Here is a 17145-nt window from a genome sequence, read left to right as displayed (position 1 = left end):
AATAATAAATGGGTAGCTTGTTTAAATGAATAATAAAGAATTAAAAGTATCTTTTTTTCTTTTTCTTTTTCTTTTTTTTGTTTGCTAAAACAAATGAGTTCAAGAGCATGACCCAAAATTAAGAAGTAGTTACGAAGTCCTTCTCCTGATTCATACAAAAAACAAAGTCCTGGGAGATAAGATAAAGGTCAAACAACCCCATTACAACTATGTTGGCTACCCATTGACAGAGGATGTGAGCCACTCCTAGGACACCAAGAAAAGGAAATAGAAGTGGAAGAAACACAAAGTGCTTAACCAAATAAAAAGGATTTTTATCAGATCAATGCAAAAAGCCAAAACTAGAACTTTTCAGAGGCTTTAAATAATTGCTTTAGCATCACTCTCTATGTAAATTGAATTTCAACCTTCTTGGGAAGCAACAAGCAAGCCACGATAAATCACTGCCAATTTCGTAACTTCTGGAATAGGAATATCTTCCTTAAAAGTCAAAGCTTTAACCACTGTCCCCTCTAAGTCCATGGCCACAACCCTAAAAAAAAAGCTATTTTGGGACTTCACAGTAGCATGAGAATTGATTTTAAGAGTTCTTCTCAAAGTACTCTTCAAATTTTTCAATTCCCTGTTCAAAGTCACAAACTCACTCCCCTTAACCACGTCCTTCACCAAGATGAATTCACTAAATCTGTTATTCAAAGCTTGGGTTGAAGCTTCTAAACTTCTAACAAGCTCCCCATGGATGACCTTTGTTATTAAAATAAGATAAAACAATAGCAATAGAAGAACGAGAATGAAAACAAAACACACAGATTTATGTGGAAAACCCTTGACCGAAAAAAAACCATGGGCAAATAGAAGAGGTAAGCAAAAATAGAGCGACTAAAAACTCAATACAGCTGAAAACCCCCTCAAAACATAAAAATATATTGTACGGAATAAACCTAAAAATTGGAAAGGTCCGTACCGCGGGGCGTGGCCTTTGACCTCCCAAATTTTTCCTCAAAATAAATTTCACTAAACGGGTCGCACCACGACCTTTTCGGATCGAGTCAACAAAAATTTGGATCACCAACTCTAACAAGCTAGTTATGTAAGAACTAAATATAGTCAAGAATTAATGCACTGAAAAGAAAGAAGTTCTCCAAATCCTCTTGATAAACTAAAAGGTAGCCTTTGGGATCACATAAACATTCAAAGAAATTCTTTAAACTATTAGCTTGAATTCCATTCCATCTAATATTCCATCGGGAAGCTAACCACAACCGCTCCACTATGTGACATTGGAAAAAAATATGAACGTCACTTTCCACACAATTGCAACCATGTAGACACCAAGTGTTCTTCCCCTCTATACCTATGTCCAACAAAATTCGCCTTGGTAGGAAGACTAGCATTAAATAATATACATGAGAAAAACTTAAGTCTCTTATATATACCATTTTTTCCATAAAAAGGTCCACCATTTGGAGCTTTCCACAGAATTTCAATTGCTCAACCAATAATAAGACTTAACAGAAAAAAATATTACTCGTTCCCGACCCATATAAGCTTGTCCTTTCTTGAAAATTTTGCCCAGTGCATTCTTTTGATATTTTGAACTTTAGCTTGGTCAAAAACATTTTCCAGCAGTTGAAGGTTCCGATTTCCATCCTCTCTCAACAAAGAGTCCACCATTCCAAAAAGAAGGTTATCACAATTTGGATTAGGAATAACATGAAACTCTAGATTATATGGGATTTTAGGGTCTTCCCAAATATTGATACTAATGCCGTCTCTACTTTAAATCAAAGACCTTTTGCAAGGGATGATTTAATGTTTAAAAGACCAATCCACAACCAAGAACAACCACTCTTTTTTTGGCACTTCATAAATTGTTAAAATATTAATTAACTTCTTTTGAGTCAATATTTGTCCTAGTCAATTGTATTAAGTTTTGAAGTCCAGTATCAGTACCTAGTCTTTAGCTTATACTTAATCTTTAGGAGTTAATGATTTGTACCTGGTCTTATGTACATTAGTGAGCATCTTAGTGATGTGTTAGTGGGTTTACTCTTCTACTTTCATGCGTATTACAATTGGTTCTAGCTCTATAAATAGAGCAGCTAATACTAGGTCTAGGTGTAAGAGTGTTGAAGCAAACAAAATTCAATAGAATAGTTTATTGTCTCCTTTTTTTGTTCTCATTTTTCTATCATTGGTATCAGAGCTAGGATAACAAAAAGTGAGTTCTAAGAGTCTAACAGAGTGAGAGAGAAGTGAGTAACAAAGAGAGGATGCTGTCAAAAGTGAGTTTAAACAGGAGAGTTTGAGTGAGCCAAAAGAAAGGGAGAGTATGTGAGATATAGAAAAGTCAAGCAGCAACTTTGTTCCTTTTTGTAGCAGCAATACTTTCGATGGCCACTGATAACTTTGTTCAATCAGTTATTCCCCGTTTAGTGGTCACTATGACCATTGGAGTACATTGATGGAAAACTTCTTGAGGTTAAGGAGTAGTAGTAAGTCATTTCCGAAGGATTTAAGAACTTGCAACCGACACAACAATGATAGATGCATAAAAAATGGAGTTAAAAGGGTAACAATTGAAAGATCTCAAAGAGAAAAATTATTTCTTCCAAGCCATTGACCATTCAATGTTGGAGACAATTCTTTGCAAATATACCTCCAAACACATTTGGGACTCCATGAAGAAAAAGTATCAAGGATCAACAAAAGCAAAGAGGCAGCAACTTCGATCACGGAGTTTGAAACACTACAAATGAAATCGAGAGAATCTGTCAAATATTTCTTTTCATCGACGATAGCAATTGTCAAGCAGGTGCAGATCCACAGTGACAAGAAGGAGGTTTTCACCATAGTTGAAGAGATTCTTCGGTCAATAACACCAAATTTAATTTTGTTGTCTGTTCTATCGAAGAAGCCAATGATATTAAGGAACTTTCAATTAACAGATTGCAAAGTTCCTTATTAGTTCATGAACAAAAAATCAATCAGTAGAAGAAAGAGGAGCAAGCATGTTAGGCCTCAACAGAAAATCATTCTGCACCAAGAGGAGATAGAGGATGAGGCAGAGGAAATAATGATCGTGGGAACCAACAACACCATCAACACCAAGAAAATCAATTTCAAGGAAGAGAAAGAGGAGGACCATTCAACATTATAGACCAAAAACAAGTCTAATATTGAATGCTAACATTGTCATAGGTATGGTCATTATCAGTTAGAATGTCGAACTAATTTGAATAAACAAAATGAAGAAAGAACTAACTTTGCAAAAAAAGAGGAAGAGGTGTCTCTTTTGATGGCGTGTCACATGAATGAAGAAACTCAACCAAACATGTGGTATTTAGATACTGGCTGTAGCAATCACATGTGTAGAAATAAGGTGTTCTCTGACCTAGATGAATCTTTTCATACCACTGTCAAGTTTGGTGACAACTCCACCATATCTATTACGGGAAGAGGAAATGTTACTCTCCAAATCAAAGGAAACTCCACCCATACTATCTTTAATGTTCTTTTTGTTCTAAATTTAAAAACCAACTTACTTAAAGTGGGTCAGTTGCAAGAGAAGGAGTATAAGATTTCTATCAAAGATGGAGTATGTTGAATTCAAGATGCAAAGTTGGGCTTAATTGCTCACGTTAATATGATGGCAAATCGTATGTTCCCACTTTATTTCCACAACACCACTCATTCATGCTTCTTAGCAAAATTGAAAGATGCAACATGGCTATGCCATTTTTCCTTTGGTCACCTAAATTTTGGTGGATTGAAGACTCTACAATAGAAAAATATGGTAACTGGTCTTCCTTAAGTTTAAGTTCTCTCTCAAGTTTGTGAAGAATGTGTTGTTAGCAAACAACACCATAATCAGTTTCAGCAAAAAAAAAAAAATCATAGGGAGCGAAGAAACAATTACAGTTGGTTCGATGATTTTAGCCAAAAAAACATGGGTATATTTTTTACAGGAGAAACATGAAGCTTTCGCAACTTTCAAAAACTATAAGGTGCTGGTTGAAAAAAAAAAATGGGTAGCCAGATCAATGTCCTTCGTACAGATTGTGAAGGAGAATACATCTTAGAAGAATTTGCAAAATTTTTTGAGAATCATGGAATTAGGAGGTAACTTACGGTAGCTTACATGCCTCAATAAAATGGAGTTGCAAGCGGAAAAATCATACTATTTTCAACATGGTGTGAAGACTTTTGATGAGCGTGGCATTCCAAAAACTTTTTAGCCCTAAGCAGTCAATAGGAGCATTCATATTTTGAATAGAAATCCCACTCTTTCAGTTCAAAATATGACATAGAAAGAAGCATGGAGTGGACGGAGATCTGCTGTAGATCATTTCAAAATTTTTGACTGTGTTACCTATGCCCATATTCCAGACTAGAAGAGGACAAAGCCAGATGACAAAGGAGAAAAATGCATTTTTCTTGGTGTTAGTAATCAAGCAAAAGCTTATAAGCTTTACAATCCTATCACTAAGAAAATTATTATTAATCGTAATGTTATCTTTGACGAAGAATGAATTTGGCAATGGAACGAAAGTAAACCTCGGTAACAAATTCCAGTAGATTTTGATGGTGATGAAAATCAACAACAACCAGCACCAACCACTCAAAATATTCCTTAAAGTCCGGCTATAAAAGAAGAAATTGCACAACAAAGACCTCAGAGACAAAAGAAAAGGCTTGCTTGTATGATGGATTATGAGGTGATGGATTATGAAGTAATGGATTCTGATGAGTGTGAAGAGGACCCACTCACTTATTTTACTCTATTTTCATACTATGATCCTGTATCTTTCAAGGATGCTATTAAATAATCAAAATGGTGAAATGCTATGGATGCAGAAATCATAGCTATAGAAAAAAAACAACACGTGTGAATTGATGAGGCTTCCAAAAGGGAAAAAGACCATTGGAGTGAAATGGGTATACAAGACAAAGGTGAAGGAGAATGGAGAAGTTGACAAATACAAGGCATGCTTAGTTGCAAAAGGCTATAAGCAAGACTTTGGAGTGGATTATAGAGAAGTCTATACTCCTATCCCAAGACACGACACAATCAAATTGGCGATTGCATTGGCAGCACAACATTTACGGCCTATCTTCCAATTGGACATGAAATCACCATTCTTGCATGGTGACCTGCAAGAACAAGTATTTATTGATCAACCTCCTAGTTATGTTAAGATTGGAGATGAGCATAAGGTGTACAAATTAAAAAACGCACTATATGAACTAAAAAAAGTTTCGAGAGCTCAGTATAGTCATATAGATGCTTACTTTTCTAAAGAGGGTTTTGAAAAATGTCCAAATGATGGGTGTAAGAGTGTTGAAGCAAGGAAAATTCAATAAAATAGTTTATTGTCTCCTTTGTTGCTTTTCGCATATTTCTATCATAAATGAGGAAGAAGAAAAATGCTTAGCTTTTAAGGCTTTGACCTACTTTATCAGCCTTTTGGGCTAAAAACCAACCAACTTTGCTTAACATCACATTATTTATAAAGCTAAAACTCCAACAACCGAGGCCACCATAATTTTTAGAGAGACAAACCTTATCCCACACAATAGCTGATAAACCTTTTCCATCGAATTTCTCATTCCACAGAAAAGCCCTTTTCAATTTTTCAACACTACGACACTAACTTAAAGGTAGTTTGGTGATGGACATTATGAAGATAGGCATAGAAGAAAGAACATGCTTTAAAAGAGTTACCCTTACTACTTGAAAAAGTAACATGGATTTCCAACCTTGCAATCTTCTCTCTATCCTACTTTTCATGTCTTTAAAAGAAACCATCTTATTTCTTCCTAAGAAAAGGTTAATCCTGAGGTACTTAGAATCTTTGTTAAGCTTTTTCATCTTGAAGAGTCTCTTGATTTTAATTTTTTACAGCACCGTTACATTCTTAGAAAAGAAGCATTAAAATTTGAAAAAGTTGGAAGCTTGGCTCATCCATTTACTATACATGAGGCATTTCAACACTTCATTCACTTCAGTTCTCTTAGCCCTACAAAACACAATAATGTCATCCCAAAAAAAAAAAAATAAGTGGAATACTAAAGGGGTTGTACATCCAACCTTAACTACATTAATGTTTCCTTCCAACTCCAGCTTGTAAAGCATACTTGAAAGCATCTCAAAAAGAGAATAAACAAAAAAGCATAGAAAGGGTCCCCAGACCTTATTCCTTTTAATATATACGTATTTATAGAATAAATACAAAATAAATGATATTATAGTGCAATTATATATATAGGGAAGTTTTACGTCCGTCATACCATAGACGGACTCTATATATATATATAGTGCGTCTAGAGTAAGGTCGGACCACACCTCTACAATTAGGACCAAAAACATTTTTTAATTCACAACCGTTGGATTTTAACATTGGAGCGGAACGGCTGAGATTGAAGGTGGGTTCATGTGTGAAAACTTTGCCCAAATCTCTCCTTCCCACTTGCTCTTCCCTTCCCGCTCGCAAATCTGATCTCCTTCCCCCGCTCTCCATCCAACCCCAGTATGCACTGCATAGTTAGTGAGAAGTTAGAGCCTTGAATAATATACATATATATATATATATATATATAGATATATAAGGTTGAAAAAACCATTATTATTGTTAGTGAGGTAGCTGATGTCTGGTGCAAAGGCAGAAAGAGGAAAGAGATGGGAGATTGATTTCTAAATGAATTGAAGCTTCAGGAAGAAATAATTAGTAAAGACCACTACTTTCTGGTGTGAAGTTAAAGAAGAAAAAAGAAAAAGATTGAATGTTGTTGGTATCCGGCATTAGCAGACGATAATGTGGCTATCAAATTCTTGACGCCTTTTTGATCTTTTTTCCATGCTTTCGAGAATGAAATCGATAAATTTTCAACAACCCATTCTTTTAAACAACAATTCAAGTGAAGCTTGGGGGAGACAAAAAAAAAAAAGAGAAGAGAAAAAACCAAGATCACGAAAGCCAGTAGATAATGGAATTCTTGATATTAAACACAACAGCAGGGCAATACAAAATACGTGAAAAATGGAAGGAAGTGTGTGCCGTCAGTGGTGTTAGTTCAAAATTCTGATTTTTGTTGGACGCCGTTTATAAACTTTTAAGAATTTGAACGAGTTATTTGCAAGTTTTAAAATATGAATATATATATATATATATATATATATATATATTGGTAAAACCATTAAAGCCTGGTTTGAAGTATGAGAAGAAGAAAAGACATGGCATTGAAGCCTGCACAAGTCGAAAGGTAAAATAAAATAAAATAAACTTTAAAAAGGAAGAAGATTTAAAGCTTTCTGCAATGGAAAATGGGGACACATATACTCAAAAGTGAAGGTCATAGATCAAAGGATTTTTGGCCTGATTCGAACTGGTGTGGAAATCAGTTTTGCGAGCGGGGGAAGGAGATCAGATTTGCCAGCGGGAAGGGAAGAGCGAGCGGGAAGGAGAGATTTGGTCAAAGTTTTCACACGTGAACCCACCTTCAATCTCAGCCGTCCGAATCCAATATTAAAATCCAAAGGTTGTGAATTAAAAAACATTTTTGGTCCTGATTGTAGAGGTGCGGTCCGACCTTACTTTAGACGCCCTCTATATATATATATGTGTAATATATTTATATTAATGAAAGTAAAACAAGAGGAGCCGAATATGACCAACCAAAAGATTACACTTGTTCAATTAATTTAGTTAAGACAATGATTTATTGTGTAACAAAAAATTATGTGTCCTTTAGTATTATATTGATCATTTTATTTTATTATATTTATTTATATGTATATACATTTTTTTGGTAATTTTGTATATATTTGGCTTGCTTTAAATGTTTATTTGTGTTAGTTAGAGGTAATTATAGTTTGTTAAAGATTTTAAATAACTATAAAATTGAAGAAAAGGAAAATTGAACACCAATACAATTTGAAATGATTTTTAATTTGGTGTTTATATTCCCTCCCTCCAACTTGATTGAGATATCTAATAAATTATGATTAATATTAACTAAAACTTAACAGTAAACAAATTACACAATTAATAAAAAGAAAAAGGCACCTTCATTTAAGGAAATGTTTATGTAATTTACTGTTAAAGTAAATAAAATTTGTGCAGAAGAATAAAAATTTGCTAACTTGGGTGTGAGGATAATTCTATACCTTGTGGCCCCAAGTAAAGGTAATAAAGACTGTCCTTCAGTTGTTTTTTTTTATTATTATTATTTGTTTGGTTGTTTAATTGTTTTGTTTTTTGTTTGAGTATTGCTTTTTGCACGACCTAAATTTCTTTATACATTGCAATTTAATTCAAAATTATAAAAACATCCTTTTATTTATTTACTTATTTTTTTTTCTCTTTGGATCGATCTCTTCTCCTAAAATTCTTTTCCCCTCGCCCTGCTATAAACACGGTACATCGGCACTTTTGCTTGAGAAAGTGCTAAATGACCAAATACTAGCACAACTCATAACAGTGAAAACCCATCAAGAAAAGCATAGGATTTGAAACAGAAACCAAATAAAATATCTCAGGGCTCAGGCTTTCTCCAAAACAACAACTCTTTTGGAGATGGAAGCTGTAGTGTCCACATCTCACACAATGGGTGTGGGTCTTGTTCTTCCTCTTACTGAAACTATTTGTTCCTAGTTATACCGATTTCAGATCTCAAAGAAACGAAACATCTACGAGACAGAGAGAAAGAGAAAGTACCATTGAAGCAGATACAAATGTAGAAAAAGTAAAGCAGATACTGTGGGTTTGTCGGAAAAAAATGCCGGTGTTTATGGCAGGCCACCGGGCTGTGAGTGATAAATCTGGGGGCAGAGACCGTTAGACAGAGGAAGAGAAAAGAGAAAAGGATGCTTTTGTAATTTCTTATAAAATGGGGTGCGAAAATAAATTTTAGTCTTGTAAAAAGCAGAACTTTAAAAAATAAAAAAAGATAAAATGGTAATTTAGGGAATAAAAAATTTAAAAACTGTATTGAGATTTTTTAATGGTGCAAGTAGAACTACTTTTTGTTTTTATGATTAATCTCTAACCAAACATTATTTTATATGAAATTACTAAAAACCCCTTTAATTTTTTTTTTCTTGTTTCTTTTTTATTTATTTATTTTAGAATTAATTTTCCTAGGGTTTGTTCTCTAACTTCCTTCTCACCGTGTTTTTTTCACTATTATTTTTCCTTTTTCCATTAGTCTCTCAAAAAATTTTATTTGTTTTCTCTGGCTAGAAATTTGTGTTTGCTATACATAAACAAAATCTTCTTCTTAGGGGCGGATCCAGGAATTAGATTGATGGTGAGCCGTGGTGCAACAATATATGGCTATGAGAAAATGAAAATTATATTGAAATAAAATAATTAAATTAAAAAGTGCCTAACAATATATTACTAAAATATTTTTTTTAAACTAGCATAAATAGAATAGCTACAAAAAGATAAAATAATACTAAAAGAAAGAAAATATCACACAACTTTTATCGTAGTTGTACTATTCGACTTTTAAGTTTATAAAAAATCATCTATAACACTAGCCATACTAATTGTTTCTGCAATTTCTTTCTCAATGTGTACAACTAAAAAATCTGCTAGAAATCCATCTTTGATTTTACTTGGAAGCCTCATCTTAACAATACTTGTTGCAGAAAAAACTCCTCCTGTAATTGTAGTTGAAATAGGAAGAGCTAGTATAAGACAAGTCAATCTGTCAATCAAATGGTAGATGTTTGACTTGTTTGTCTCTATTAAACGGTGACATAATTCAAGCAATGAAGAAATATCTTGTAACTTGGGATCTTAAGGTACATCAATTTTAAAATGTTATAATTGAAATCTTAAAAGAATCTTTTCCTACTAAATAAAATTTTGAGGATAAGATTTTTCCACGAGCATACAAGTTACATCAATGTTAAATGACTTATAGTCATATTTAGGATCTAAAATAGAGCTCAGAATGAGAAGTTCCATTGCGTACTCACCAAACCTGGTATTTAGCTCAAACAGTTGAGAATTTATTGCAACAACAAAAACATTCACTCTATAATAATGCTCAACCAGAATTTGATCTTTTTGATGGTGAAATCAACCTCTACCTACTTTGTAATGAGCATTGATGTCTAGAATTTCAACATCATACTTTCAACAAAATAGTTTTACCTTTTCAATCAAAGTGCTCCATCCATCTTCTCCCAAATTATGAATAAGTGATTTAGTGCCTTTGACTAAATGCATAGCATTGGAGACATCTTGTGTTTTTTACTGCAACGTTTGACAAAGAATATCAGTTATTCCCATAATTTCTTTCATCAAATGTAAAATGAAAGTAAACTCGAAAGAAGTAAGTGCATAATATGAGCATTAACCTCCTTACGTTGAACAATATTTTATCCTTCACATATACCATTTTGAAGAACCGAACTGAAATGAGAACTCCATCGAGTATCACTGCTCTTTGCAAGTTACCAATTTGATTAGCACCTTTACCAGCTTTGAGTTTATCAATAGCAATCATTTTAGCAACTTTAATTGCTTGAGCAGCTTGCAATTTATCATTGCGTTTGCATGAGGCATTAACTGTATATATAATGGATGTTAACTTCAAGAAAAACTGATAAACTGGAATAACTTCCCTTAATGTTGCAACTAATGTCATTTATAAACGATAAGCCATACAATGAACATAATAGACATATGGATAATTATTAAGAAATAAAGCTTCTAAGCCATTCTTTTCACCTCGCACATTACTAGCACTCTAATATTCTTGAATCTCGACCTTGAACAGTTTCAACACTGAGATTAGATAAGTAAGAAGAGCACATATTTCTTTTTTAAAAGTTGCTGCAATAGTATCTTTGACATGAATGATGTCAAAAAATCACTCCTTTAACATCAACATAATATGCATATGGATAATTATTAAGAAATAAAGCTTGTACGCCATATTCACCTTGTATATTATTAGCACTATCATATCCTTGATCTCGAATATTTTCAACACTAAGATTTTGGTAAGCAAGAAAAGCAAATATTTCTTTTTAAAGAGTTTCTGTAGTTGTATCTTTAACATAAATAATAATAAAAAAATCGCTACTTTATAAAACCTTCCTTATCAACAAATTTTAAAACAAGAGTCATTTGCTCCTTTTTAGATTCATCTCGAGCATAGTCGACAATAATTCAAAATTTTGAGTCATCAATTCCTTTTCAAATTGAATTTCTAACTTTACTTACCAATATTTGCAAAATCTCTTTCTGAATACTATGTGAAATATACTTTGCATTTTCTGGAGCGTTTTCTAAATTATCAACTTTTCATCATAAGTCCCCAGCAACTTCACAAGTGTAAGAAAATTACCTCTATTTTTTGAATCGAGACACTCATCATGTCCTCTAAGAGAGCATGCTTGAAACATTAACCATCAAACACAATCTATGTCTTCAACCGCAACTTGTTGTTCATTAATTACTTTATTTAGTGTTTGTCCATCACCTTGTCAATATATTGAGATTGATAAGGTCATGATAGCACTTAACAGCATTGTTGTGAGATGAATATGAATCTTCTCCCATATGAGTCAAGAAAGCACGATTTTTACCATTGTTGACTTTCTTCCAATTATTAAATCCTTCAACAATGGTCGTCCTATTGATTTTTTTGCCAAAAAGAAAACATAGCAGACAATAAGCAGCATCTTTTAAAGGAAATACTCTAACCAAGAAAAAATTTTAAACCAAGAAAATTGAAATCTACGAGGATGATCTTCAAAATCTAAAAGTGGATATGCTTGAAGAATAATTTGGTATGGACCAGCTCTAACATAAGCTCTTTGAAGTTCATCAACTCGATTTACGGGATAATTACTTATTCGCTGACATAATCCAAGATCACGGTCAATAGAACTAGAAGAAATATAATCAACTCCAAGTGATTCAATTATTTGAACCTTATGAGAAAGTTGTTTCGAGATTGAACTTTCACAATTAACTTCTTAAGGTGCTTCACTTGAATTTGAAACGGTAATATCCCTTTTCTTGAAAAATGCATCTATTGTCTTTGACCCATTATGCAAATATGAAATTTAATCATTTATTACCCATTAGACTAAAAAAAGATAAACTAAGTATTTGTATAATATTAATCAAATTCAAAACAATATAAATAATTTATCAATTGTCATCCTACTAGTGTTAATGTACAAATAATTTATTATTGGATAAATTATGCGCATATAATGGTCCAAAACTAAGTAGAATAAAATATTAGACGAATTACTTAAAGAGAGTTTTGACAATATTCAAATCCACTGGAAGAAAAAAATAATCGTGGTGATGATTAAATTGCATTATTTTCACACTTGGAGATGGATAAGTACTATTTAAAAAATAAAAATAAATAAAAAGATGCAGACTTTTTTTTTCCCCCCTAATTGAACAAAAAGAAGATACAGACTTTATCGTGGCTAAATTTAGCTGTTCTATATGGTGGCTAAATTTGATTAAACAAATGTAAAATGTAATCATTTTCCTGTTTTAAGATTAAGTTATAAATTATTAGGGCATAGTTATATAAGGCATAATGTTTTGACTATTAATTGATACTAAAATGATTTTATATTTTCTTTGATGCTAAATATTAAGGAGAAGTAATGCAATAATAAAATAAAAGGAAAAAAAACAATAACGAAAAAAAAAATTAATGAATATATATTTAGCTAAGATTAATGGGTCAACTATATTAAGTTTTGGATTTCTTAAAATTACATACTGGTCATATAACTTTTAAATATATGAGGTCCATTGTTTAAAAAAGTGACATTTTATTTGCTTTTTATTTCTTTTCATAAACAACATGTAACTTTAATATATTTTCAAAAGATTCTTGGGGCTTACTCTATGATTTATATAATGTCATTTTGGGATTTTGGAGGGCCATAGCCCCTGCTCGTCCCACGCTCAATCTGCTCCTGCTGCTTCTTTATTATTTTTACTTTGTAAATCTCACTGATGGTGTGTTTTTTTAACTTTTTCTGTACCCAAGTTTTCTCTAATAAATTAAAATTTTTTAAGACTTTGTTTTCTTTGGTTTAGCGTACCCAATTTGGTTCCTTGTCCGAGTTTTATGAGTCGTGTAAATGGAGGGATTCATGGGTTCTTTGTTGTTTTTGTTTGGGGGGTTTTGAGTTTCAGCATGTGCTAAAGAAAGTGGCAGATAGGTTATGTTTTCTGGGAGGTATTTGGTTCTGTCTGTGCATGGTTCGAGTTTTAGTGGGGGCTCAAAGAGACCGAGTGAGTTGAGGGAAAGATTCAGGGCCTGAGTTGTGCTGCTCAGGAATAATGTGGGTTCGAAAATGCCATCAATTGGGATGAGAAGGACGATGTTTTATGGTAAGCAAGGAGAAGATGATAGGAAAAAAAAAAAATAAATTGTTTAAGAAATTTTGAAAAAGAAAATAAGGTTATTTTAGCAATTTTACGTAAAATGATGTGTACGGATAAGGTTTTGGTGTAAAAATAACGCCCAGTACAAAACTTAAAACAAATTAATCAGGAAACTTTAGCCACGGGTCGGCCCAATTTTTGCCGGCCCAATGTTACCTATTGAATTGGGCAACTAGGAAGGGAAAATTAGTAAAAATATTAGGGTTTTTTTTTTTTTTTTTAAATCACTGTGCAAATCAAAACTTGAAAAATAATAATTTTTTTTTTAATAAAAAAACCAACTTTTAACATATCCGGACCAAAATATCTTTCATTATATTTTTTTTCTTTTCTTATTTCTTTTTGTTTCTTTCCTCTATCAAAATGCAACTCCTTTTCTTTTCTTGTTTTTCATTTTTTTTTTGTCTACTTTCCTTTTCTCTTTTGAAATGCAGCAAGGACTTTCCTTTTTACTTTCCTTTTCGAAAAACATCATCCTGTTCGTCGATGTTTTTCATAGAGCTTCCTTTTTATTCTTATTTTTTATTTTTTTGTCTACTTTCTCTTTCCCTGTTGAAATGAAGCTAGGGCTTTCTTTTTCACTTTCCCCTTTGAAATACATCATCTCGTTCGCCATCAAGACTACCGATTAAATTTATTATTCTTTTTGTTGAGAGATTAAATTTAGGTGAGGCCAAGGAACAAGAAGAAAGGTAGAGGACCACCAAGGCTACCGATTCCTCCATCTCCACCTAGAAAAGATAAGTATGAATACGATGAAGTTGTGAAGATTGAAATTGATGAATCTCTCTTTTCCAACTAATATTCAGATATTGTTTATAACCTATAAAAGCTTTTTCTAACTTCAATCTCTACTATAATCTCTTAACAGTCAAATTTTTTTTTTATTGCTCCTGTTTGTACGAATTTCACATATAATGATTCTATTTGTGATGCAATTTGTTATCTTGCTGCTAATATTTATTTGTTATTTTGGGGGTTTTGAATTTCTGCGAGTAAAGTTTGATTGGATTGAAGATTGTTTAATTGATTTTGGGGATGTATTTTTTCTTCAAGCTTAGGGATTATAATTTTCTTCAGCAATATTTTGTACACTTTTTGGTTGTAAAATTGGTAAATGGTGACTAGGAAAAAAGAACAGGGGAATACATTTTGAAGCATATGAATAAAAAAACAATAATAATATAACTTCGCTATGGGTTGAGCCATTTTCCTTAATTTGATTCAGTTTGTTATTAGCTACTAACATTGGTGATTTAGGTTGTGACTTTCTATGATTAAAGTTGGATTAGATTGATGATTGTTTGTGATTTGGGAATGTGTTTCTCTTCAAGCTTAGGAATTATGATTTTCTTCAACTATATTCTATACACTTTGGATGTAAAGTTGATAAATGGTGATAGTAAAAAAAAAAAAAAAAAAAAGAGAAATACATTTAGAAGCATATGAATAAAGTAGATGGATTTAGACTGTTGGTGATTTAGGTTGTGACTTTCTATGATTAAAGTTGGATTAGATTGATGATTGTTTGTGATTCGGGAATGTGTTTCTCTTCAAGCTTAGGAATTATGATTTTCTTCAGCTATATTCTGTACACTTTGGATATAAAGTTGATAAATGGTGATAGTAAAAAAAAAAAGGAAAATACATTTAGAAGCATATGAATAAAGTAGATGGATTTAGACTGATTGCAGATTCGCCCATTTTGCTTAATTTGGTTCAATTAATTAATGAATGTATGTTGAGATATTTATAATTTAGAATCATATATCTTATTAAATTAGTGTATTAAAATTTTACAGAAATAAAATAAAAGAATAAAGTTACATAATAGAGAGATAGACAAGCATATCAAATTCTATGCTTGTAAAAAGTGCTTTTGTTAGGTTGATCAACCAGAGCTGATGCTAGAATCTGCACATGAAATATTGAATAGTATTAGGCACACTTGTCAAAAAAACTGCATGGGAGGATTACCGTTGTTTCTGGTAAGTTTACTTCCTTTGCTATATAGATGGTTTTGGTTGTCTATTATACTTTTTAGATCATGAGATAATTAGCCATAAAAAATTGGTGGCATTGTCTAACCAACATATGCGCTAATTGGAAATAGTAAAAATAGTTGTCAATTCCCCATAAAGCGTACTGGCTATAGTTTATCTTTTGTCAATTGTTGCTCATTTCTCTCGCCTAAACTACTGCCTAAATGAGAATTTGCTAAAAATATAAAGTTATTTTGCATGGTTTTTTCATTGTATCTATTTATCAAATAAATCAGTTCTACATCTTGTTTTGGCAATCATGTCTTTTGTCTTAATGTTTCTGTTCAATGTTGTGCCATGATTACAATGAACAAGATTTATTGTGTACTTTTTCAATTATTTGCTTTTATCTCTAATAGTCCATTTGGTTTTTATTTATAAACTAGATCACTAATGTTTGTAGTTTGTTTTAAAAATGATAATGGCATTACAAAAGTTGGAGAGTCATCAAAATTACAAACATGACCTCATGAAGGCATCAGGAAAGCTTGGTAAAGTATTATGTGGGTTAAAGATTCGTTTATTGGTTAATGGCCAGCTGCAGAAGAATCGTACATACCTGTATGTATTTGTAGTAACTTTTTTAGTTGTGGTGATTTTGTTCTTTTTTATTTTTATTCTCATTTTCTTACATTGAATTTTCTTTCTATGTTAATAGAGCTCAAAAGGAAGCAAAAAGGGAAGAAAAATTGCTAATCAAACAACTAGAGAAAGATAAACCAAAAGCTGAAAAAGAGAAAAGGAAATTAGAATGCGAGTTTTTACTGCTTTGTTTTTGTTACTTCATCATGTTCATACATGCATATTTTTTCTTCCATTAGTCTTTTGAATATAAAGATAATGATGGGTTTTGATGTTCATTTAATAATGATAATGATGGGTTTTTTATCCTAGTTTCGAGGTGATAGATGGAGGATTTTGGATAAATAAAGAAGTTTTAAAGGCAGTATCCTATATTTGGCTATTGTGATTTTGAGTAACTAATAATTTATTTTCTTGTAAGCATACATTGCACAGTCTTATGGAAAGTTCATTGCCAATCCATCTAATTACCAATTCTCATATGCAATGCAAGAATATGTAATGGGGATTCGAACGAAGGAGTCGAAGCCATGGAAATGCGTAAATCATGTACAATATACATGTCCAAATTGTGTAATGTTAACTATTTATTTATTTATTTGTCTTCCTTTATTTTTTGTTCTAATTGGATTCTTTTAATTTATTGATAGTTATTGTTTCCACTAAACAAGTGAAACATACATTGGCTTCTACGGCACATGGACTTGAAAGAGCATCATATGGCTATATATGACTCAGATAAGGCTGGCAACTGAAACAGGGAAGAAACGTATTTTAAGAAATTATGCATTATGTTATCTTATTTATTGCAATCTGCATCCTTTTTGTGTACTTATGAGGCTTACAACAAAGAACTAAGCATATGAGTTGGGTGGTGATGCATTTTTCTTTACTTTTGTCATGTTTATAGATGCATCTTCTTTATTATATTAGCCTTTTAATTGTAAAGATAATGATGGCTTATAATGTTCATTTAACGAAGATATACGATGTGTTATTGATGTAAGGATAACTAATTGACCTTATAGAAACATCTTACATGTAGCTCAATTGCAGCTTCTGTAAAATTT

General features: G+C 32.1%; 1 long non-coding RNA gene across 4 annotated transcripts; it reads left to right on the top strand.

The window, feature by feature from the left end:
• The first annotated feature begins 13786 nt into the window (after window positions 1-13786).
• Window positions 13787-17145, top strand: LOC132805384 (uncharacterized). Of its 4 annotated transcripts, none has more exons than XR_009640783.1 (3): window positions 13796-14195; window positions 15930-16624; window positions 16726-17145. It is a non-coding gene; the product is annotated as an uncharacterized LOC132805384 (long non-coding RNA). The 4 variants fall into 4 exon arrangements; XR_009640781.1 differs by having other exon boundaries at window positions 13801-16054; window positions 16152-16624; XR_009640782.1 differs by having other exon boundaries at window positions 13802-16054; window positions 16569-16624.

The sequence above is a fragment of the Ziziphus jujuba genome, chromosome 9 (assembly GCF_031755915.1).
Source record: "Ziziphus jujuba cultivar Dongzao chromosome 9, ASM3175591v1".
NCBI lineage: Eukaryota > Viridiplantae > Streptophyta > Magnoliopsida > Rosales > Rhamnaceae > Ziziphus > Ziziphus jujuba.
Note: the sequence above shows the minus strand (reverse complement) of the source record. Positions and strands in the feature narration are given on the sequence as shown.